This window comes from Betta splendens, chromosome 8, assembly GCF_900634795.4.
Source record: "Betta splendens chromosome 8, fBetSpl5.4, whole genome shotgun sequence".
NCBI classification, from domain to species: Eukaryota; Metazoa; Chordata; class Actinopteri; order Anabantiformes; family Osphronemidae; genus Betta; species Betta splendens.
This window is the reverse complement of record NC_040888.2, coordinates 3,496,247-3,509,567: the sequence shown is the minus strand read 5'-3', so window position 1 is coordinate 3,509,567 and position 13,321 is coordinate 3,496,247. Positions and strand designations below refer to the sequence as shown.

General features: G+C 49.4%; 1 long non-coding RNA gene across 1 annotated transcript in view; it reads left to right on the top strand.

Moving 5' to 3' along the window:
- LOC129604484 (uncharacterized) overlaps positions 1–10,735 on the top strand; it is a 30,103-nt gene extending 19,368 nt beyond the window's left edge. Inside the window, exons 2-3 of the long non-coding RNA XR_008695399.1 lie at positions 10,042–10,146; positions 10,417–10,735. This is a non-coding gene — a long non-coding RNA (uncharacterized LOC129604484). The remainder of the gene's footprint in view (positions 1–10,041; positions 10,147–10,416) is intronic.
- The last annotated feature ends 2,586 nt before the right edge of the window (positions 10,736–13,321 follow it).

Below are 13,321 nucleotides of genomic sequence, written 5' to 3'. Positions count from 1 at the left end.
CAAGCGTGTGCACCTTTCCCCCTCTGTAGACGCGTATGTGAAAACTGCCAGAACCACATTCATGCCTGAGGACGAAAGCTTGTATGAACCATCAGAGACTCAGACAGACTTGACAAAGACGGACACGTTGTGTAACGTGAGGTTTTAAGGCCTCTTCTACATCTTTGTGTTTCTCTTCCAGTTTCTCCCTTGGGAGTGACTGCAAATAGGAACAGGCAGCGGGTCAAGTGGCTGATTTTGACTAGACGGGCTCATCGTGTGAACCGTGCCTTTCATGATTTAACATCATTGAACATATTATTTAAGATGTTATAGCAGTTGGACAGTCAACAACAAAGTAAATCTGCCCAAGGACGTTTTAAAGGAAAACCCGAGTTGCTGAGAACCCAAACACCTGAAGCACGTTACTGTGTGTTATGTCTAATCTGCAGCCAGTGTTATTTTATTGACCCACGAGTTCACTTATTATTCCGGCACCTCTGTGAATGTTTAATGGGCACTTTCCATAAACACATATGGATCAGGTTACATTTTAACGTTGGAGCTCCAAAGAGGTCGGACACTAATTGATAAAACACAATCAAATATGCTGTAATTACAACAAACTATTGAGAAATACCAGTTTTTTTAGCACTACAAACGCACAGGCTCTGTTTCCTTCAGCTGCGCCTGTAAATTCAGCCATGACCCAATATGCACAACAGCACTGTGTCGCAATCAGGATTATTTTGCATCAGTTTGACCAGACAGCTTTAGACGTGCGCTCGTCTCCATAAAATGCGATATGCAGACATCTGGAACCAGATCGCTATCGCCTGCTCTCATTTTTAGCAGGGACAAAACAAAGTGGCCTCAACCTGCGCGCACCCAGCTGTGAGGTTGCATAATGTAATCCTCCCTCTAGCGGCGCCGGCTCCTGTGTATGTGCGGGGTTTCCATAGCGTTTCAGTGGAGCGGAACCACGGTGCTGCTGTTGTTTGTCCTCCGCTCGGCCATCTGCCTCACATCTCCGCTCCAGCGCTCCCGCTCCCGCGCTAATCCCCGGTTCCTCACGTCTAATCAGTTGTCGCGGGAAACCTGGAAATTCATTTTGTGTGGAGGATGAAAATGGAGGCTACACGCTGATGTCCTGAATCCTAATCTCCCAAAATCAGGGCGGCGTTGACTCAAGCCGCCGATAATCACGTTGCGTGGACGCGCCGCGTACGCTTCTTTGCATATTCACGTATTGTTACGTTCATTTATCTGCAGAGCGTTAACAGTTGCTTGTGCTGCTTCAGGTGGGCAGATGAAATGACGTTTACCTTCATGCCCAGAAGCAAGGTGAGGCGCTACATGCAAAGCGGCTGTGCCCTGAAGCGGAGAAGCACATATTAGTATTCCTCACAAATGAGGTCAGCTCTTCATCTTCTGCTTTGCTGTGATTCACTACTGTAGGTATATTTGACTATTTCATTCAAAAAGTCCCGTAGAAAAACTGCATGTAAAATTTATGACCGTCTGCAGCAGCTTTGCAAATAGTCAATCTGAAAATCAAACATTTGAGAAGCTGATGGTTCATCTGCTGAACACACACAGAGCAGCTGTTCGGACCGAGCGCCGCAAAGCACGGACTCAAATCAACAGTGGTTCATTCTCGCACTGATACATGTGCTAATCCAGATTTTGGGATTCGCTCTGTAAACAAATGCATTTACAGTAAGTGGAAGGTGGTGCCCAGGCATTTGTGTAGACACACACACACACACACACACACACACACACACACACACACACACAGGCCTCCCTCACTCGCTGTGAGGACGCGCACACCGCGTACGCTCCCCAGGAGGACGACCTTTACCTCGCACGAGCCCGGGATTCACCTCACTATATTTGCCGTTGGAAGAATTCCGAGCCAAGACGATTTAATGGCGTAAACAGAAAAACATTGCGCGCTGTAACAATGGTGCGTGGAACGGGAAAGGACGAGCGTGAAGGGAAGCAGCGCTTCAGCGAAGAGTCTGGACCAAACACCACAATGTTTAATGGAGGCTCCAGTGCTTTATATGGAGCATTTAATGCAGAGTAACGCATTAGGTCTGTGAGAGGCAGGGAGATAAAGGCAGCAATCAGAATTAGCCTGACGCGCCTCATCTTTTATTCATCGCGCCCACTTTTGCTTTATAAATTGAGACAAGGGCGCGCGTTGCAGAAGAAAGTCTTAATCTGCAGAGTGCTCGCGGTGAGAAACAGCTGCCCTTTTTGTTTTATAGCAGCCGGCGAGGTTACGAGAGGACCGGAGTCGGCACAGCGACGGCAGGAAAACATCAGGTGACTTCTCAGGCGTCCGCAGAAGAGCGGGTCAAAGATCTGGAAGAGTCCACATGACTTCCCAGCGCCGCTCAGGGAGGGGTCGCGGGTCAGAGGCGCCTCCCTCTCTCTCCCCCCCCCGTACGCGCTGTCGCTCGCCCACCTGGCACCGGGCAGCGCGTCCATCTGCTCCGGTTCTCAAGCGGAGGCGACTCGGAGGCAGATGGACGGCGACGCAGCGGAGGGGAGAGCAAACACGCCGGGTCAGCGCCGGCGCCGGCCCGGTATCTGTTGTGAGCTTTAGATTAGCAGAGAGCCGGAGCGGTGCGGCGGAGCACGCGCGATAAAAATCAGCAATTATTAACTCTTGTTTTGTGCTGAGGGAGGGGAAAATAATCATCTGAGGCCCGGTTTAAAGGAAGGAGAGAAGGGGATCAGGCCACAGCAGCAGAGGATCTGAGTTCTTACTCGAAGCTCAGGGTTTTGACTTTTATCAAGTCTGTGAAGAAAGTCTCAGCTCCTTTTTCTTGACTTTACAATCCTGTTGTCCTACAGCAGCAAATAGGAGTGAAGTAAATACGATTCAGTCGATTCTTTGAGACGTCGCATCTCCTGCATGCGTGAAAAACGTCAAAAGAACGTTGTGAAGCCGACACACAGTCAACACATCGATCGACTGCGGCTTGTTTTATCGATCCGGATTAAAGCACCTGTTCTGTCTGACGGCCTTCTGTCATTTTTTATGATTCAATCTGAGAAAGTGCTTTTTGCTTTTAATAGGTTGAGGTCCCGACCTGCGTGTTTATGCCGTGTGCTTTAATGAAGAAGACCTACAGCCTGTTGATCAGGCTCCGTTGTTTCAGCTGGAGACCATTCATTGGTTTGTAGAACAGATGTGATGCATAAACACGGCTGATGGAGGTGTAACGGCAGGTGTTGCATGAGGAGACGCTTTGAAGGGCACAGCCTCCAGCTGTTCACCCCCCAGTGAGCGCATGCATGCGTTTCTACCAGGAGGGGCGCTTGTTTGTCTGGCTCATATTTCCCACAAGTCGCCGAAATGCAAACCAGCTCTGCGTGAATGCAAAGGTCGCGCGGCCAGGGATTAAACCTGCTCATTTCCCAGAGCTTCAGTTCGACACGTTTGTGGGCTGATGAGCAGGTGACAAGCTGCGTGAAGTAGAAGGAGACTTTCAAGTTGAGTTTTTGCATAATGCGTTTGTTTGGCTTCACCTCTGGGTCGAGACATTGAGAGCAGAAGAACGCCTGCAGCTCTCATGACTGGATACTTCATGTGCTTCAACCCCGGTTGGTCTCTGATAATGACAGAGCTTTATTGATCCCACGCTCCCCTGAGGGAACAGCTAGTGGGAGGTGTCTTGCTCAAGGACACACCTGGTGCCGGAGGCCGGGCTTGAACCTGGGCTGATGCTCTACAGCGGCCTTTGGTGCAGGACTCATGGCCTTTGTGCACCAGTGCCTGGATGATTCTCCTCCTCACCTCTAGAGTCCATTTAGGTTTTAGGAGTTATTTACTGTTTATAGTTTTGTAGAAGCAGTTGTGATGGGGTGAGCAGTGGAAGACTCCTGTCAGCTATGGAAAGACCAGTGTGTGTGTGTGTGTGTGTGTGTGTGTGTGTGTGTGTGTGTGTGCGTCTCGTAGCCTCGTTTTATCGACTTGCTTGTTTTCATCCGGTGACATCTTCGGTGATATGCGGTCATCGCTGTGCTGTTCTGGGCAGCGTTTCACAGTGATTACTTGGCAACAGTGTTACCACAGAGTTGTTTTGATTCAGTGAACTGACAGCACCCCCCCCCTTCCCCCGGAATAAACAGCACGCACTGCTTTACTGAGACTGACAATAGCTAACGGCCTCCCTGAGCACCTGAACAGCACCGCGCTGTTACTGTCGGTTCCTGAACGCAGCACGGACTTCGACTGTAAATAGACGGACGCGCCGCAGTAACTTAGTAGAACACAATGTGAATCTGCAGCTGCGGGGATGTTGTGCAAACTCAATTAACCCAGCAACAAAATGGAAACAGTGATTGGATTAAAGCTCTACATGAGCACGTTTGGAGGTTAAGGAGGACAATAATAGGATTCCAGCTCGCAGCGATTCTAAACTAAACGTCCAATAATTAACAGGCTGCACCCACGTTCGCTGGTTATGGCCACATGTTGCAATTAGGCTGAACAGTTGAGACGCTGCTTAAAATAATGAAAAAGTTGTTTAATGAGTTTCTAGAGGAGCCAAAGAGGCTAATGCTCCGTACCGGTCGCGTTATTCAACTTGGGTGAAGCAGCAGATTCCTCTTCAGCCGAATTATTAGTGAGGAATTAAATGAACCCCCAAAAGCAAAACCCACAGACACAACATGGCTTCAAACAACAACAAACCAAGTTCCTCTAGCAGTCGACACGTGAGGGGCTCAAGGTCAGTGAACTGGATCCATGTCCACCATGAATTCACCAGGACAGCGTAACGCCGCGTATTAATAAAATGGGGTTTTTCAATTATGAAATCACCTGAAGCCACCTTGTGTTTAATCTGCGCCTGCTGTTCTACAGAGGAATGATGGACCCGCTAGAGGTGAACCGGCAGATTTGTTTTATATTCCCTGCGCTCTCTGCAGCCCCGCTTTAATTCATGTTAGTGCTATAAAGCACGGGCGAGGGCATTTTTGACGGGAGCGGCGTAAATCCCAGAGCAGAGCTCGAACATGTAAGACGACAACCAACCAACCTCTCCTCACAGTTGCGGCTGCTTGTTGCTTTCCACCATGAGCTACAGCCTGACCAGTCACCGGTGAGTGAGCGAGCGGGCGATCGAGTGAGCGAGTGCGGGTCGGCCGCTCCCGCTGACCTTGGAGGCGTCGAGGCTCGTCCGTCCAATCTCCCAGCCGCCCCTGAAGGGGTCGTAAAGCACTCGCTGCCCTGACACTTCAGGGCGCGAGGGGCAGCGCCCAGAGTTATGTGAGCTCTGGAACAAATGAGACGACGCGAGCGCGTGAGCAGCAACGCATGCTCCGCGCGCTTTTGGAGGAATCGAGCCAAACCTGGGACGAGTCTGCATTTATTGATGTTTACCCTGTAACACCGCACGCGGCCGGCCTCTCTGCAGGAAGGGGAATGAGTGGAGGGCTGCAGAAGCCAATGTTCCTAATGGTGATTAATCAAGTCTCATTCCCCCGGAAATGTCACATGTGCACGGTTTATTTCTCAGATGGATGGTTTTGACTTTACAGCGTTCCATCGGGGGCATTCGTCTTCCGCTCTTGTGCGGTGCTTTACACATTTCACCGCTGCGGATAAAAATACCAGAACCAAAGCAAAGAAACCTCCTTCGAGTGAACACGAAAAGGGGGAAGAGGTTCAGATGATGTCCTTCCTCCTCAACGCAGGTCTCTGTTTGTGTTCCTCAGGTTAAAACACGTTGCGTTCGAGGAAATGGGCATAAAAAAGGGAAATATAAAAATGCACATGGAGAAACAAACGACTGATGAACAGACAAAGACCTTGAAGGAGAAAGAGAAGAGAGAAATAAAGACGGTGCAGCTGCAGGAGGTTGTTGCCCTCAGCAGTTCTCATTACGCAGCCGTAATATTTCAGCGCAAACATGTCGGACACATAATCACCCGTGAAGGTGAATAATGGGAAGCGAATGAGCGAGAACAGTCAGAAGGAAACGTCCGTTTTTCCACCACTGGCGTTGGGTGGATGTTGCTCCTCGTTCGTTTCTCCGCTTCAGACTCTCTGTCGTCTGGATTCGGGGTCACTTCTCGTCTCATGCACAGCCTCGCGAGGAGACGCTGGCAGATTCTGTCGCCGGGAGGCATCTGTCATTAATACTTGAACCGCACTTCGCGTTTCACAAAAAAAGTGCTGGGCATGAATTGATGAGGCTGAAGGTAACGCTGTCTGTGCTGCTCTGCTGCCAACGCTTTTGGATTTGACTGAACTCACGCGGGTTCGAGAGGAGGACAGGCTGGTTTCTCTATGGTGAATCCGACAGGACGGGGATCAAGGCGTCAAAGAGTTCTGTCCAGTCAAAGCTGACGGAGCTTCCACCTGCTGTATTTTTAGCCCCGCAGCTCCTGTAGCTGCTTACGGCCTGTGGCAATTAGCGCCGCTAATTATAGGCCACAACAGCTCCGTGCAGCGCTCGCATCCTCGGCCGCTCTCGTCCGGGTCAAACGCTCTGCAGCTCCCGAGCAGGCGACGGCCCAACCTTCCTCCCGCTCCACCTCACGGCAGCTTCATCTGAGCCCCAAGAGCTGAACACAATCGTTTACCCTGGGAATTAATTAAGGGGGTCTAAATCGAGACGAGAGCACGTTTACACGTAGCGCACAGAATGACAAAGGCTGGAATGAGAGCCCGAATGTGGGGGATTATGCAGAAATGCAAATACAGATTCAGATGTAGGAAAAAAACAGCGTTGTCTGATTTAAATTTCACAGAAGCTTTTTGCACCATTAGGCTTATTAAAAAGTTCTGAATGTGAATCGACGATGAAAGACGCCCAAAGATAATAGTGTCAGATACAATAACGTGCGCTACTTTTCAAACTTTGCTGATAAAACCTCTGGTTTAGATCTAATTGGATTCCTAACGGAGGCTTTTACCCGTCATGTCGTTTGCTGTATTGTACTAGTATTAATGCAGTTTGCCTTTTAGCTGCAACGAGCATGTTGACGCGATCGGCCTGCGGTGACGGGCTGCAAACGGACCCAAGTGCACGCAAACGTGCGCGTTTCTCCCTCTTTAAAGGTCACGGCCGATCCCTGGGTGCATCATGTGATATCAGATATTGGCTCCGTCACGCTGGCATTCAGGACGCTGAAGTATCGCACTGCACAAATCAGCTGGAGTCGTTCTTGTGATTATTACGCTCCATGAAACTTAATGAGATCGTTCTCCAAACTCCCTGACACCACATGGCCATTAATTTCCAATCTATTCCTCGCTGTCCCTTCGTGTGCGTCTTCACCTCCTCTGATCGAGCTGCTACTGTATGAAACGGGATGCGCTCGTTTTTGGCCAGGACGCGCTAGTTCTTCACCTCAACTTGTCCTGGAAGAGATGATGCTCCTCGAGGTGTTCCTGCGCGGCGGCTCAGCCCTGGCAGAAGCATCAGTAAATGTGCTCTCCCTCCGCCCTGTGTGTAGCATCCGTCAGAAACAACACGCCGAACAAGGAGACGAGGAGCCACCAGAGATTAATTAAGTTCGACACGTATGAAGTACAGGTTCACGTCCCCGACGGGACGCTGGGAAAACTGCAGCCGCAGCAAGATCGTACGACGGCACCGAAGCTTTAGGATGCACTTGTGTTTGAGATGTCGACAGAAAATAACGCAATGAAGAAAACTTTTGAGGCTTTTTGTCAGGTCGCAATGTCAACAGATGTAAAAATAATGCAGTACGACGCCCACGGTGGAGGAAGAGGAGGAGGAAGAGGAGGCTGCGAATACGTCAGGAGGCAGAAACGTGTCACAACTTGGTCGGTTTCACACCAAGAGGCTCTGTTACAACCGTGACCTGAATGTGCCGCCGATAATGGAGTTATGTAATAGATGTAGGTCCAATAAGAACACAAGCACATCCGCTCCGACCCCTCGCGTGTCCTGAACTGGAATCGCTACGTCGCCCGGATCAGCGTTCACTTCCACACGTTCCTCACATCTATTCCCAAGTTTCTGTCCTCACTTAAAGCCGCTTGAGCCCACGCCGCCTGTCTATTTCTCCCACCTTCGCGCTTTGGATGTTCCCTGACACTTCCACGCTGCTAGTGCCGGTTGCCATGGGAACGCATCTTTGACGGCTTCTCCCGTCTCGCTCTCCGCGGTGGACGCGGAGGCGTCGGATGGAGAGCAGGGCGACAGGGCCACGACCAGGAACCGCCCGAGGGCTGGTCCCAGATCAGCACAAAACAACCAGAGGGCTCAGAAAGCAACAGGGGGGACATGCAATGTAATAAACATTAGTTTTGTAGTCTGATGGTCTCTGCACTGCTGATTTAACAGTGAGGCCGGGATCAGATCTTTCCTGGCTCCACCTGTTCGGACGCCGCCGTCTCGCTCGCTCACTCGCTCGCCGTACGCAGCCTGCTGCGCTTTCTTGGCAGCGTTTCCGGTAAAACAGCGGCGTGGTCTGTTTTGGCTTCCGCTCTCATTTGACTCATCCGAGGCGCAGACGGCGTAATCTAGTTTTCCCAGAGCTGGTTTCTGACAGAGCAGAGCATTGTGTCTGCGCCCACAGCCTTCAGGTAGTAACACGAAGCTTAATATACAGGACCCGGGACGGATCCCAGCACAAGCGCTAAACCCATTATGGTTTCATACACAGTAACGTGCATTAGACCGTCTCATCCTTGACATTGGCCGTCGCCCTTGGATTAAACAGTAAAGTTGAGAATCAACAAGTTCAATGGGACCTAAGCTCTATACGACACATTTACAACTCAGGAATAGAACTACGTCCTCATGACGCGCCGCGATAATAACCAGGATTCATAACAGAGGTCACATTTATGCTAGTTTGCATTTTAATGAGCCATCTCATAACCACAAACAACGAGCGCGGTCCTGTGCAATAACGCAGGCCATCAATCACTTTAATTTCTCATGTGTCCTCCGCAAAACACGCGCCAGCGTCACATTAAGCACTGGTGATTTGTATAATCATAACAATTATATTAAACCAACAATTAGATTCAGAACATTTCCAAAGGCTTTACAGCGTAATGATGCAGGCTCACAACACGCTTTGAGTAACACTGACTTTTATAGACTTTTTCCATTTCACATGATTAAAACCTATACAAAGCACAGACACATGACACTAGCTGATGATGCCACGCAGCACTTTACCCGTGGACACAATTAGAACCGGACAGCTGACATATAACCACACACCCCGGTTCTGCTACCAGCCTTCATTTAACCCTTCGTTCAGCCACAGGAGTGACTCCTATAAGCTTTAAGGCCTATTATCAGCAGGATGACAAGTATTAGCGTATTAGCGATGCTGTGATTTGTCAATTAGAGGATGTAGAATGGTGCAAACACGGCCACAAATGGACAAGTCGGTGTCTGTACTCATAAACATGCGTATGTCTGTATTTGCATATTGTACATTAAGCAGGCTGTCGGACTCCTGTTTGCATATGTGCGAGACTAAAGAAGCCACGGAGCTGAATCATGGAGGTAAATGGATCGTCAGAACGCGCAGAGCGCCTAAAAGCCTAAAGTGCCTTTTCAGAGAGAAGAGCCAACGCCAGCCCGGTGAATCATAGGATTCAAAAGAGAACGAGCGAGAGAGAGAGCGTGACTCATAGGAATAAAATCATCCAGCTGATGCCTCTATGCAGAAACACAATAACGCGGGAAATAAATAAATAAACGAGGGACGGCGCGAGAGGGAGAAGGAGCCATAAGAGCGGCGTGCCCACGTCAGAGATGAAAGAGTGAGCAGAGCCTGAGGCTGAGGGAGGAATAAATAAGGAGAGTGGCGTGTGGGTAATATTACCCACGTCCCCCTGCAGCTGGTGGCCTCGCCGCCTGTCAGGCACTGCTGGACAGTGATGTCACTGAGGGAGCAACGAGACTCTGCTCTGTTCTGGCACACACACACACACACACACACACACACACACACACACACACACACACACACACACACACACATGCGCCTTCATCATCATCATCATCATCTTCATCACCTGCAACATCATCCTTCCAACAGGGCAAAGTTTCCCAGCATCGGCCCTCGCTCCATCGGGTGCAGCATCGAGACAGAGGGCGAATCGCCACAGAATCGGGTTGGGTTTCCTGCTCTGCCACAAACAAGGTTAGACCCCACGCTTGTGTACTTCAAAAGCTCCGCCTAAAAATAGGAGGGGAGGAGGAGGGGAAAGTGATGAGGACCTATCTGCTTAGCACCTATATATAACCTGCGCCTCGCTGCCAGCCGGCACATGGTGTCACACTAAACTGTGCCCCTGTTCTCAACCCCACTTCAGTCTCCTCAGCACTTTAAGTCATTTACTATGAATAGGCCTCCGCACAGACCCAAATACCCCAGCTCCACATTTAAAGGGCTCACACGCTGTGTTTATAGGGGACGTCTGTGGTGCGAGGCCAGGAGGCTGCTGTGATGTATGGGAGGACGGAGGGAGGCCTTCAGATCACACATCACACGGACAGATGGAAACGCAAACACACAGAGAGTCAGTGGAGTCACGTGACACCAGTCACGTAATGAGCCGTCTATTTAAAGTACTTCTTTCCGTTTATTTCCATTTATTCTAAGGAAAACACATATTTCATCAGTAACTGCTCGAATTCTCTGTTTATTAATTTAAAATATTTTTATTGCCTCATGCTCTGTCTGGAATTAAACAGTTGCCTACTGTAATAACAGTAAGGTTATTGTTTCCCTGCTACTAGTGTGTGTGTGTGTTTTTCATGTTGCTCTGCAGTGAGTAAATATATTAGTAGTTTGTGGCAGAGGTTTGTCCGTCTGACAGCTTCATTGGGTTTTTCCCACAGATTTTTACTCCTCCCATTAAACTGCGATAGAACAAGTTGACCCGTTAGCTTTGTTTTGCTCTTCATCGTGTCGGCATTGGCGTCATGTGGTGAAAATGACAGACGAAGGCTCAGCGGAGCAGAGCGGAGGCGCCCACGTCAGCGCACATCAGGCAGATGTAACGACAGCCTTCACATGTTGGACCTTAAACAGGCGACTTCTCCGGGTTCCTCGTGTCTTTTCTAGTCACGGTGCCGAGACGCGACCCGTGGAGGCCACTGAGACGCACACACACTCACACTTCACTCATAGACGCACACACACTCACACTTCACTCATAGACGCACACAGACTCACACTTCACTCATAGACGCACACAGACTCACACTGCACTCATAGACGCACACAGACTCACACTTCACGCATAGACGCACACACACTCACACTTCACTCATAGACGCACACAGACTCACACTGCACTCATAGACGCACACAGACTCACACTGCACTCATAGACGCACACAGACTCACACTGCACTCATAGACGCACACACACTCACACTTCACTCATAGACGCACACAGACTCACACTGCACTCATAGACGCACACAGACTCACACTGCACTCATAGACGCACACAGACTCACACTGCACTCATAGACGCACACAGACTCACACTTCACGCATAGACGCACACAGACTCACACTCAGCCTGGTTCTGATGCTTCTCTCTCCTCACTACTAACACATTGTTCACTCCAGTATCATCTTGGGAGCTTCCCCTGTCTCCGCTTGATCGTTGACCCCCCCCCCCCCCCCCTCTCTCTCTCTCTCACTGTTTTTCTAGACTTTTTTCTCACTTTGCTTTCATCCTTTGAGATTTTGCCGTCCTTTTGAAATGTCTCCTGAATAAATGAAGACTCTGTCCTTTCCCTGTGGTGACACCCCGCACCCCCACACCTCACAGACGGGTAAAGTTTGGACTGGAGTTTGTTGGGAGCCGTTTCACAGAAGCGAAGACGCCCTCGTTTCCCGTCCGTCCACAGCACTTCAGTGAAGCTGCCTTGTGCTAATGGGGCTGCGCTGCCACTCGTGAGCCTGCTCTCTGTGGTGCGTGACTCTGCTGCCACGCACCACCAGCAGCGGCGTGGCCCGTCGTCAATGGATCCACTGTGATCGGCCGCCACGAGCCGAAGCGACGGCGAACAGCTGCATCTGACCTTTGAGAGCAGGTTTATGAAGGTTTACATTGACATATTGACGTCCACGGGTTTAGACCGCTGCAATCTTTAATTGAGTTAAACTCCATAATAAACTAATCAGTAATCAGTCAATCCAATAAGTGCAACACAGTGCTTCATCCTATTCAGATAAATCAGCAATACAGCAACACAGGTGTTTTCCCTCCAGATTAGTCAAATGCACCTTGTTACCTCACCTGTTGCACCTTTTACCACACACACACACACACACACACACACACACACACACACACACACACACGCTTCTTTACTCTGAAACTGTCTCTCTGGCTTCATTCCCAGCTGTATTATTATTATTATGGCACGTTGCAGCCTCTCAGAAATCCCTGTCTGTGCCACAACGCACTCGGTGACGTCAGAAATCTCGCTGGCTTTGCCTTCAGCCCCCGCACAGCTTCAGAGGAGGAGGAGGAGGAGGAGGAGGGGTGAACGAGGTGGGAAGCAGGGAGGGAGAGAGAGAGAGAGAGACGGAGGCGGGGGTGGGCTGATACAATGTGATGTAATTTCATGGAAACTGTTATGTGTGATGATGCTGCAGCCGACTGAAGCTCGGAGCAGGACAGACTCCTGCCGGCCGAGCAAAACGCCACATGAGCTCATCTACTAGAACGAGTGTGGGAGCCTGAGGATGCGACGTAAACACGATGAGAGGTTCTGCGGTTTCAAACCATAACAGTGGCTGAGCTCTACAACGATAAATACATGAAAAGTATTTCACATATTATTCACTATGTCTTAGTTTTAATGTTAAAAAAAAGAGCGTGTGCCCTTTAAACGCAGATAACAGTAATATTTTAATATAAACATTGGAAGTAAAATATTTAGTTAATAGATGTGCAGCGCCATCTGGTGGTCAGAGAAGGGAAGTGTTTGGGACATACTTTCTTCCATTGACACTAAGACATTAACATTTATTGATAACTTCTAATCCCAATATTTAATTTTATATTCAATATTATATTTTTACAATGTTACTGCTACGTATTGACATCTATGCAGTGAATGTTACATTGTAATTAAGGAAGTGGAAGATGGATGATGTTTGTTTATAGTTGAGGATTTTATTTGATTCAGAGTCTGAGTGAAGTGTTTATTCTGTGAAAAGCAGCGCATCTTTGTCCAGTTCAGTACATATAACCTCAATCATGGGGGAAAAGTGCTGAGCCGACGGAACACGATCGTTTAACGACCTCCACAGAAGGTCGTCGCTGCTGCAGCTGGTTGTTCACGGT